The sequence below is a fragment of the Ambystoma mexicanum genome, chromosome 5p, assembly GCF_040938575.1.
Source record: "Ambystoma mexicanum isolate Mex_15411 chromosome 5p, UKY_AmexF1_1, whole genome shotgun sequence".
Taxonomy (NCBI): Eukaryota; Metazoa; Chordata; class Amphibia; order Caudata; family Ambystomatidae; genus Ambystoma; species Ambystoma mexicanum.
Window position 1 is genome coordinate 1087965261 of NC_090930.1, and position 12856 is coordinate 1087978116.

Consider the following 12856-nt stretch of genomic DNA (forward strand, 5'->3'; position numbering starts at 1 on the left):
TCTCCCTGCACCCCCACCCCCCAGCAGTCAGGGACACCTGCCAGCAGGCCCCCACTCATGTCCCCCTGCACCCCCACCCCCCAGCAGTGCAGGGCACCTGCCAGCAGGCCCCCACACATGTCCCCCCAACACCTCATGTCGATCCACAATCATGGTCCCCATGCCCCCTCAATACACCCCCCACGCCACCCCAGTCCGAACACACCACCAGGTATGACATCCACCCCACAAAGAAATCATCACCACATGATGCATCCCAAATGGCTAGTCTGCACATCCACATATATCCGTCAAACCCACACAATGAGAGCATGTGAATGATAAAACACACATTGTGACATGCATGAAACCAAAGAGAGAATACCACACATTGAAGTACCAAATGATAATGTATTAAACAGAAAAACAAGGGAATGAAATGGAACAGAAGAAAATGGAAATAAGAAATGAAATCCTGCATGTCCAATAAATGAAAAAGATGCATGAAATCCAAATGAAAAGCAATCCAAAAGCAAGTCTCCAAAGTGTTAGTCTGAGAAAATAAATCCAAGGTGCAAAAATAATAAAAAACCATTGATCCATGGAAAAAAAAAAAATCCAAATCCATTGTCAAACTATTTACAAAGTGAACATCCAGGGTCCATGTGCCCAATCCTTAAAATGAAACCTATGAAATAAAACCCTACCTAATGAAGAACTATATACAAGAAGTTTGGGCATTTTCCAACCGCACCAAAAAAGAAAAAACTGAAAGGAAACTTAACACTAAAGAACTATTTACAAGGGCAGCGAGCTAGTCCGACGGCTCACTCCTGGATGTTCCGGGCCAGGGCATCATCGAACTCCTGCTCAATGTCCCAGAGGCGGTCCTCTTCCATGGCCCTGAGGGTCCGCAGGCATGACGACATGTTCTCCTCCAACTCCCTGCGGATTGCCTCGAGGCACTCGGCCCGCCTCAGGGCCCTCCGCATGGAGTTCTCCGCCCTGACCATCGTGACCCGTGCCTCTTCCGCCCGCTGCCGCTCCGCATCTATGGCGTGGCCCAACCGCTGCCACACGGAAGACACTTCCCGTCCTGGGTCCTCCTGCCCTCCGGCCGATGCCTGCCCCTCCGATGTCGAAGGCCCAGAGCCATCATGGCTCCCACCTCGTTGCTGCTGCTGCTGTGCCTGTGCCCATGCCCGTGCTCCTGCTGCCTGCACATCCTGCTCCGGCTGGGGTGCAGTCGTTGATGTGGCCACCCCTGCTGGACGTCCGACTCCCGACTGTGGCAGGGATGTGTCCTCCACCAGCCTGGCCGCACGGTCAGAGGCAGCTCCACAGGGCACCCAGGTGACAAATGGGTGGAAAGATGGCATGGAGGACGACTGGCGCATAGGGTGTTCAGTTGAGGAGGGGGTCGGAACAAGCTCCAGCAAACGGAGGAATCCGGCCTGGGTGACGCGTCCCAGTAGGCCAACGCGGTCAACGAGCCATTCGAGATGACGTGCAGTCTCCTCACGAAAAGACTGCAGGTCACCTGGCATGGCCCGTTGACGCAACGCCACACCAGTCAAGACAGGCTCAACCCGTACCTGGATAGGCACGTCCGCAGGCAGAGGAAGGCCAGTTGTTGTAAGCTCATCCCCTGCCTGAAAACGGGTCTAGACGTAGGCATCCCTGCTGGTGCAAGATGATGCAGTGACAGGATCAGGGACAGGATTGCACACAGGCACCTCTGCGGCGGGCTGTGCTGCCTCCTGTCCCTGGTCCTGCACTGCACCACTAGCACCAGTGGAATCCCCACCTCCAGACCCCATCTCTGTCGCTTGCATGGCCTCCTCCTCCACCAAACCCCCCACCAACCTGGATGACTCCGTGCCATCTTCCCCCGTCGGGCCCTGTGGGGTCCCAGCTGCCCCTTCTGCTGCCGAGGAGTCCAACTCCGACCTCCGCCACTTGGACCTCCCCTTGGCAGCTGCGGCCTGGGATGCGACACCGGACTCCTCACTCCCTGACAAGATGACAACCTGGGAGGGGAGCCGGGCCTTGCGTCTCCGGCTGGGGGTGCGATCCCCGCCGCTGTGCTCCACAGCACCTTCTCCGCCCTCTTCATCAGTTGACGCTGCAGAGAGGGAGAAATAAAACACAGGCATCAGGGCACTGTACAATGGACTCATACACACATGACACTGGTACATGAGTGGCATTGGCAAACCTCAGACATGGCATCACAATCACCAGAACACATGTCATTTCAAATCTCACACATGAGCTATACCACAGCCATATCGCAACAGCCAGCACCATCCATACACATACAACAGCATGAGCAGGCAAAGGTGAGCCAGACATCACATGCAACACAGGGAGTGGACTACACATGCACACACACCACCACACTTGCATGCATGTGTACACCTACGCCAACTGTCGCAGTGTTGCGATCGGCATCCATGTCACATCTGCCAATCAGTCTTCCACATCCCGGTGTCACATGCATCCATGTTGCATCACTGTTGCACCCTTGTCAAATACACACACATGCACATGTACACGGTGCAGATACATGCAGCTGAAACCAACATCCATGTGTGACATCACGGCCATGCCTACTTACATACACATTCATTCAAACATGTGTGCACACACATCTGCATTTGGCATGCAAGCCTACACACACAAGCACCATCCATGTCTCACACATGAGAGCCCTCGCATGTGTTAGCCTCATGGCCCTGTACACACACCCCCATACTTGGCCCCATAAAACCACATGTGCAACCGGCACACTACTGGCACACCACCACACGCACAGCTTACAATCAGTATGCATGTACACTTACCGCTCGACTCCAGACGGGTCTGCCTCTCAAGGACCTGGACGTGGAGCACTGGGGATATGTGTTCCAGGACCCTCATCTGATCTTCCAACAAGTGGCCCCGGCGCCCCTTAGCATCCGCTGCCTTCAAGAGGCACCGGGCCTTGTTCAGGGTCCTGGACCTGAAGTCCTCCCAGCGCTTCTTGACATGATGGAATTGTCGGACTGCCACCCCCTCCGCGTGGATGGCAGTCACGATGTCCGTCCAGATCCGAGTCCGTCCTTCCTTGTCGGCGCGCAAACTTCCGAAGAGGGCATCATACTGCCCCAGGACTAGCTCCACTAGGACACCAACTTCGGTGGCAGTGAAGATGGTGCCCCTCTGCCTCTCTGGCTGGGGGTTGCCAGTGGTGCCAGATGGTGTAGTGCCCGACATGGCAACCCCAGAGGCAGGAGTGGGTGGGCAACTCGTGGTCCTGGGGCTTGGCTGTGGAGCGATGGAATCCCAGTCGGGAGTCTTCGGTTCCAGCAGGGGTGGTCACAGCAACAGCACCCCTGGCTGATGTGCAGGCAGCAAATGGCAAATGAGCGTGCTCGAGGCTCTGGGGGGCAGTGATTCGGCCTTCTGGGCAGGAGCGTGGTCTTCCGTGTGCTTTCGCATGGCCAGCTTGATACGCAGTGATTTGGCACGTGAAAATCCAGCATGTCTGCGTGTAATTCGGGGAAAGGCCCTTAGCGCGTAAGCGCATCAGCACACGTATGCGAATACATTGGCCCAAAGGCCCCCAGCGTGTAGGCGCGTCTATGATGTTACGCGCACGGGCTTTTTCCATGGCGTGTGGAAAAAATAAGCACGTTCGAGTGTCAAAGCATGTAATTGGTGGAAAGGGCCTCAGCGCGTATGCGCGTCTGTGACGTGCGTGCGCGGGCGTTACCCTGTACATGGGTGCATGTTACACGTCCAATGACTGCAAGTCAGAGTGTCAGCTCATGTAATTGGAGGATAGGGCCTTAGCGCGTATACGCGGAAGTGACGCTGGACGTGTGGGCATGTTTAAAAGGCACGTGTAGGACGCCATTTCCTTGTACGTGCTTTTCGTGAAGAGCGAGTGGGTGAAATCTGTACTTCTTGTCGGTTCACACGCGATTTACTTCACGGCGTTTCAAGTTCGTACTCCCTGTTACCTCTGACAGCTTTTTCTATTTTTTTCTTTTTTCTGGGCCTGTTTCCTCAAACAGCGTACACTTCTTCAGTTGTCCTGTCTCCTCAGACAGCGTACAATTCTTCTTTTGGCGGGGGTATTGCCAGCGTGCACACGCGCATCTTTTTCATGCTATTTTTCCAGGCAGCCGGTGAGTCGCGCACGTATTTAACATCTGTGCTTGCCCCGTGTGTCGCGTACTCCTTCAGAGATCATTCTAGGCTGCGTGTGACACGCATACGTTCATTTTTGTGTTTCTGGGTGCCACAGCGTAGAGCAGGGTTATTTTTCCACGCACGTGGTCTAGGAGGGGTTGCGTCACGTTATCTCCCTTTTTTGGGGTGCCTGTGCATTGCGTGACCCGTCATCTTTCCCCAGGGGTCACATACAGCCTTGCTAGAGCACTGGGGTTCGAATTCCATCTAGTACCCTACCCCTTTGACCCCCAATTGCCCAGGACAATAGTTTACTGCAACTCCCATACGCACAAAAACATCAGTGCCATGGTTGGGAGGCGAGCACGCGGTAAGGGTGACAAAGGTGGCCGAGCCTCAAGAGGTGGGCATGGTGGATACAGTAGGGGACGTGGCCGGGACTTGCAGGGTGCCCCTAGCCCCCCATGTGTGGAGGACCAGTCAGGGACACCCATGACCCCCCACCCTGGTTGAGGGTAACGTGGCTGACACCATCCCTGCTCAGCCCTTGTTGGACCAGCCCATTGTGGCACCAGACCTGGCACAGGGTGACTCCCAGGCTGACTTCCAGGTCAGCAGGTCTAGGCCACGTGTGGCGGTGCACTTTGGCGTCACCAGGCCACGTTGATCAGGGGCAGCAATGTCATCTGCTGCCCCAAGTGGGCAGGGTGTGGAGGCTGTAAGGGCAGCTGCGGCTCCATCCACCCCAGCTCTCACTCACCCAGCCAGGACAGTGTCGGTCCCAGTCCATCCTGCTGACGTTCCCCCTGACTACATCACACTTCAGCTAATGCCTGCATCAAGTCCCATGCTCAGTGTTCATTCCCACACTCCTAGTACACAGTCCACCGGGGCTCCTGCCCCTAGTGTCCAGAGCGGCGTAGGACACTCAGGATCCCCACCATCTTCCAAGCGGAAGAGGAAGAGTGCTTGTCCAGTACAGGCTGATGCCCCAGACACAGCTACACAGTCAGGCACCTCGAGGAAGCCTAGCTTCAGTGAGGCCGAACGTGATGCACTTGGGGAGTATGTGTCCGCACATGACCGGGAAATGTTGATTACTGCAGGGTGCAAGACGACACCTGCTCAACGTCAGGCACACTGGCAGACGATCGCGGACATCATAAGTGCCCTTGGAATCGTGAGGGGCACAGCTAATGATTGTTACAAGCGCTGGAATGACCTGAAGCGCAGGGCAAAGAAAAAGATGGCCTCAAGTCATGCTGCTACTCTAGTGACTGGAGGTGGGTCTCCAGCAGAGGACATTGAACTCAATCCACATGAGTATGTTGCTGGGACCTACACCACGGAGGAACAGATCCAAGGCAAGGGAGACCTGACAGATTACGAGGTATTGTCCGGTGAGTGCACATGCATGTGTGTGTCATCCATGTGCATTGTGTGTGTGTGAGGGCTTCTGATTGAGTGCCAGGTGAGGGTGTGTGTGCCTGAGTGGTTTGGGTCACCCATGTGCTTCCTCCAATACATTCTGCGCACCAGGATTTGGGTATTGCAGTATCCCTTCTGGCATCAGTAGACATTTAGCCCAACATCACGCCAGTTGCCCTTGAAGTGTCATCTTGCCACAACAATGTTGCATATTTTTCTGTGTTCATTCAGGCTGATTGTTTGCATTCCACCATTTTTTACTAGGCATTTCTCAGTCCTATTGTCACATGTGTGACATGGCTATGGTACATGCCATCTGTGTGATGGCATGTGTCATGTATGTGTATTGGACATGCCAATCACAGGCCAATGTCTGATGGCACTGCTGGCCAGCATGCAGCAAATGTGTTGATCTTCCATCTTGGTGTCATCAATGTGTGCCATTTGCCTCCCCTTCATACGCAGTGACGGCGCATGCATGGGAGGGTTATAGTCATGTGGGACATGTGTCAATGAAGTACTGGTTCTGTTGCTTCTCAGCCCAAATTGTGTGCCATGGTGCTAATGCTTGTTCCCATTTCTTTTCTTTCATGTCTTTGCAGGGGATGACGCACTTGATACTGCTGGGGTTGTGGAGATGGTGCAGAACCAGGAGGGGTCTCAGGGCTGACCGGGCACCAGTGAGGGACGTGGTGTGGTGGTGGGTGAGAACCCACACTTGCTGCAGACCATTCCCTCAAGGGGTGACTCTGGGTGCACCTCCCCCGAGCTCTATTCAGGTGTCGATTCAGATGATGAGACATATGTGCGGTCGCAGGTAAGTGTTTCTGTGAGGGATTCTGTTCTGTCCGACCCACCTGCACCAGGGGTAGAACCCTCAATGGGGATGTCAGTGTTGGTAGGTCCGCCTTTGGTGGTTACGGATGCAGGGTCACACTCCACAACATCTGATCCTGTTCCTGGGCCAGCAGATCAGAGGGGGAATGCAGCCCTGCAGCCTCAGGCAGTGCCGGCACAGCAAGGCGCAGTTCGCCTTGCCCCTGACAGGTGTGGTGCCCGCCGACGCGGTCACCGTACGCCACCTGGCAATACCGCATGGGAGCAATCCATATACGGTATGGCAAACTAACAGGCAGCATCAGCTGAGATGATGGCTCCCGTCATGGATAGGGTGGCCACTTCCATTGTCTCCCAAGAAAGGCTGATGGAGCAACTACAGCAGGCAACAGACTCCATTTGCCAGTCACACAGGGAGGACATGTTGGTGTCCAACAGGGACAGACAGGCGGCACTGGAGACTCTGCGGGAAGCCATTTCTATAGAGTCCCAGGGCCACAGGGAAGCCCTGAGGGTGGAACTCCGTCACCTCAGGGTGACTCTTGTTGAGCTTGAGGCTTCAACTGATGCGAGGACAGAACAGCAGCTGGGGCGTCTCAAACGTACGCTCTCAGCTGAGATGCAGGCAACTCGGGAGGAGGTCCGGGCATCCCGTGAGTTGTTGCATGGTGACTCCGCACGATTATTCTCCAGAACCAGACCTTCCACACCTGCATGTTTGCTGCCATGGAGGACCAGACTAGGGCTTTGTGTGGGCTGCCTCCCATAGTGCCACCACCTCCTGATGCAGCTGCAGAGGGTGGGGAGAGCGACAGCAGCGATTCTCCCACAATAGGGTAGCCGTGCAGGCCATAAGCCCATGGAGGTGTTTTTTTTCCGCAGAATCCACACAGGTGGGTTTTGGTGTGAACCCTGTCCTCGGACCTCCTGGGTACCTCCCCCACCCCCCCTGGCCCATACATGGCCATTTTTGATTTTTGATTTTTGATTTTTGATTTTTGATTTCTGATTTTTGATTTTTGATTTTTGAATTTTGATTTTTTTTTTCAGTGTGTTGCCTTGTGTGGCTCCCGTGGGCATCTGCTGTATTGTGGCTGGGCACATGCAGGCTTGTCCTGAATTTGGGTTAGATGCTTGGGTTTGTGAGACACACACCCCTCCTTCTTCCCGTTTCCATGGGCTTGCAAAGAGTGTGCCCAAGTGACATTGACTTACACAGTGATGTTGACATGCATGCACCGTCACTGCGTATGAAGGGGAGGCAAATGGCACACATTGATGACACCAAGATGGAAGATCAACACATTTGCTGCATGCTGGCTAGCCGTGCCATCACACATTGGCCTGTGATTGGCATGTCCAATACACATACATGACACATGCCATCACACAGATGGCATGTACCATAGCCATGTCACACATGTGACAATAGGACTGAGAAATGCCTAGTGAAAGTGGTGGAATGCAAACAATCAGCCTGAATGAACACAGAAAAATATGCAACAATGTTGTGGCAAGATGACACTTCAAGGGTGCTCAGTGCTGTGTGGTCAGTCTGTAGTCAATACTGTGTATACATTCCTAGTGCATATTGTTGTTGTATTGTACACTGCATGGTGTATTGATATCTGCCTCTGCATCCATCTCATCCTCCTGATTTGCAGGTCCATTCCTCATTTCTTCACAAGGCCGTCTACTTTGGAGATGGAGTCCATGTTGTAAGCAGTGCACCTACACTTTTGCGTGGCGCCAACACTGTACAGTTGGAAGTGGTCGAAGTGCTGGCATTATCAGGTAGTGAGACTACACATTTTTAAAAATTCGTACTGTCATGTTTATGGTAGGCTTGAGGTTGTGTAGCTGATTTGGATTATTGCTAAATATTTGCTCATGTGTGTTGTTGGTCCTGCATTACTGTGAGCATTTCATGTGTGGCCAGTTTCCATTAGGGACACTGAAATTTGTGAAACTTGTTTCATGTTGTGGGGATTACTTTGTTTGATCTCACATTGCATGACATGCCATGGTGTGTTGTGTGGCGGTGCCGGGGAGGGGTTGGGTGACATGGCACTGTTCTCCTGTTGAATTTTGCAAGTGGGTATTCATTTTTGCTGCATAGAAGTGTGTCTTCTGATGACACTGCATTGGTGGTGTTTGTGTAGGTAGGGATGCACACATTGTAACACTTCCAGGTGAACAATCTCAGGCTTCTATGGTTGTGACAGTTGACTGTCCCTTCATTCATCATCATTGTCTGATTGAGGCATCATTGATTGTCAGATGGTATGTGCCAGGGCTGTGAGCACTCCACAGGGGTGTGATTTCTATGTGAAGTAATTAGCCACCAGCTGCGTATGCGCTGCCTCAACCCCGTGCCCTTTCCCCTCCCATGCGCAGCGGGCGTGCATGTGGTTGGGGATGTGGGGGCACCACCATGTCCACAGCCAGGCCCGGCGTGTTGCAACATTGTGCAGGACACATGCTGTCACTATGATCCTGCACACTACTGGGGGAGCGTATAACAGCTGCCCGCCAGAACGGTCAAGGGAGCAAAAGCGTGACTTGAGCACTCCGAATGTGCGCTCCACTATGCCCCGGGTTGCAATATGGGCTGTGTTGTATCTTACCTCGGGAGGTGTGATGGGGTTCCGAATTGGCGTCATCATGTGGGTGCTCAGAGGGTAGGCAATGTCCCCTGGGGAGGTGGTGATGGGTATCATTAGTGGGGTAGTGACATTACTCTGTATCTGACATGCATGCATGTGCAGTGGCATTTATACTCACCAAGCAGCCATGCATCACCATGCCGCCCAGCTTCCATGTCCCGGTTTAGGGTTGACATTCTGTAAATGAAGCTGTCGTGGGTGGACCCTGGATAGTTGGCATATACTGAGGTGATAATTCCCTTGGCATCACATACTACCTGGATGTTGATGGAATGCCAGTGCTTGCGGTTTCTATAGATGTGCTCAGATGCCCTGGGGGGACGTAGAGCCACATGGGTGCAATCAATGGCACCTAGCACCTTGGGGAATTGTGCCACCCCATAGAAATCCTGGACGGCAGCCTGCCTTTCTGCAGGTGTTCTGGGCAGGTATATGTGCCTGCGGACTGATGGGCTTGCAGTGATGATGGCCAACACCTGGTGTAGGCACCGTGACTGCGTGGCCTGTGACACCCCCCAACTATGGCACTTGTCCACTGAAATGATCCGGTAGCCAAGAAGTGCAGTACATTGAGGACCTTCTCCAGGGGGGTGAGTGCTTGGGAGCAGAGGGTGGGTGATGTGAGGTCATCCTCCCACTCACTGACCAGGTTGAGTATTATGTGAGGTGGAAACCTGTACCTCCCATACACCTGGTCATCAGGCATCCCAAAAAGGCTGGTTCTGGGTGTGAAGATTCTGGCCCTGACTATCCTCCTCCTCCTCCTGCGGTATCCCACGGCCACTGCTGCTAGGAACAGTATATTCATCCTGGCGTATGAGCTTGTTTGTTGTTTGCGCGCACTTTTATGCTGCGCGTGTCAACGTACGCCTGCTTCCTGCGAGTCGACGTACGCCGGCTTCATGCTGGCGTACGTGTTTCCGGATTGGACCGTCTTTTTTGGCGTGTTGTAGGCGACCGTGTAAATCTTCCCGCCCACCACAGGAATGCACGTAGCCCGCTCTCCCAGGCCCAGTCGCGTGTGAAACTTCCCATGCACCCCTGGAATACACGTACCCAGCCCAATCGCGTGTGAAACTTCCCGCGCACCCCCGAAATACACTTACCCTGCTGGAATCGCGTGTGGAACTTCCCGCGCACCCCTGAAATACACGTACCCGGCACAATTGCATGTGAAACTTCCCGCGCACCCCGAAATACACGTACCCTGCTGAAATCGCGTGTGGCACTTCCCGCGCACCCCTGGAATACACGGACCCAGCACAATCGCATATGAAACTTCCTGCGCACCCCTGAAATACACGTACCCAGTCCAATCATGTGTGGAACTTCCCGCGCACCCCGAAATGCACGTACCCTGCTGAAATCGCGTGTGGCACTTCCTGCACACCCCTCAAATACACGTACCCAGCATAATCGCGTGTGCAACTTCCCGCGCACCCCTGAAATATACGTATCCGGCACAATCGCGTGTGAAACTTCCCGCGCACCCCTGAAATACACGTACCCAGCCCAATCGCATGTGGAACTTCCCGCGCACCCCGAAATGCACGTACCCTGCTGAAATCACGTGTGGCACTTCCCGCGCACCCCTGAAATACACGTACCCAGCACAATCGCGTGTGAAACTTCCCACGCACCCCTGAAATACACGTACCCAGCCCAATCGCGTGTGAAACTTCCCGCGCACCCCAAAATACACTTACCCTGTTGGAATCGCGTGTGCAACTTCCCGCGCACCCCTGAAATACACGTTCCCGGCACAATCGCGTGTGAAACTTCCCGCACACCCCGAAATACACGTACCCTGCTGAAATCGCGTGTGGCACTTCCCGCGCACCCCTGGAATACACGTACCCAGCACAATCGCATGTGAAACTTCCCGCGCACCCCTGAAATACACGTACCCGGCGCAATCGCGTGTGAAACTTCCTGCGCACCCCTGAAATACAAGCACCCAGCCCAATCGCGTGTGGAACTTCCCGTGCACCCCGAAATGCATGTACCCTGCTGAAATCGCATGTGACACTTCCCGCGCACCCCTGAAATACACATACCCAGCACAATCGCGTGTGAAACTTCCCGCGCACCCCTGAAATACACGTACCCAGCCCAATCGCGTGTGAAACTTCCTGCGCACCCCGAAATACACTTACCCTGCTGGAATCATCCCTGAAATACACGTTCCTGGCACAATCGCGTGTGAAACTTCCCGCGCACCCCTGAAATACATGTACCCAGCACAATCGCATATGAAACTTCCTGCGCACCCCTGAAATACACGTACCCAGTCCAATCATGTGTGGAACTTCCCGCGCACCCCGAAATGCACGTACCCTGCTGAAATCGCGTGTGGCACTTCCTGCACACCCCTCAAATACACGTACCCAGCATAATCGCGTGTGCAACTTCCCGCGCACCCCTGAAATATACGTATCCGGCACAATCGCGTGTGAAACTTCCCGCGCACCCCTGAAATACACGTACCCAGCCCAATCGCATGTGGAACTTCCCGCGCACCCCGAAATGCACGTACCCTGCTGAAATCACGTGTGGCACTTCCCGCGCACCCCTGAAATACACGTACCCAGCACAATCGCGTGTGAAACTTCCCACGCACCCCTGAAATACACGTACCCAGCCCAATCGCGTGTGAAACTTCCCGCGCACCCCAAAATACACTTACCCTGTTGGAATCGCGTGTGCAACTTCCCGCGCACCCCTGAAATACACGTTCCCGGCACAATCGCGTGTGAAACTTCCCGCACACCCCGAAATACACGTACCCTGCTGAAATCGCGTGTGGCACTTCCCGCGCACCCCTGGAATACACGTACCCAGCACAATCGCATGTGAAACTTCCCGCGCACCCCTGAAATTCACGTACCCGGCGCAATCGCGTGTGAAACTTCCTGCGCACCCCTGAAATACAAGTACCCAGCCCAATCGCGTGTGGAACTTCCCGTGCACCCCGAAATGCATGTACCCTGCTGAAATCGCATGTGACACTTCCCGCGCACCCCTGAAATACACATACCCAGCACAATCGCGTGTGAAACTTCCCGCGCACCCCTGAAATACACGTACCCAGCCCAATCGCGTGTGAAACTTCCTGCGCACCCCGAAATACACTTACCCTGCTGGAATCATCCCTGAAATACACGTTCCTGGCACAATCGCGTGTGAAACTTCCCGCGCACCCCGAAATACACATACCCTGCTGAAATCGCGTTTGGCACTTCCCGCGCACCCCTGGAATACACGTACCCAGCACAATCGCATGTGAAACTTCCCGCGCACCCCTGAAATACACATACCCAGCAAAATCGCGTGTGAAACTTCCCGCGCACCCCTGAAATACACGTACCCAGCCCAATCGCATGTGGAACTTCCCGCGCACCCCGAAATGCACGTACCCTGCTGAAATCGCGTGTGGCACTTCCCACGCACCCCTGAAATACACGTACCCAGCACAATCGCGTGTGAAACTTCCCGCGCACCCCTGAAATACACGTACCCAGCCCAATCGCGTGTGAAACTTCCCGCGCACCCCAAAATACATTTACCCTGCTGGAATCGCGTGTGCAACTTCCCGCGCACCCCTGAAATACACGTACCCGGCACAATCGCGTGTGAAACTTCCCGCGCACCCCGAAATACACGTACCCTGCTGAAATCGCGTGTGGCACTTCCCGCGCACCCCTGAAATACACGGACCCAGCCCAGTCGCGTGTGGAACTTCCCGCGCACCCCTGAAATACACGTAC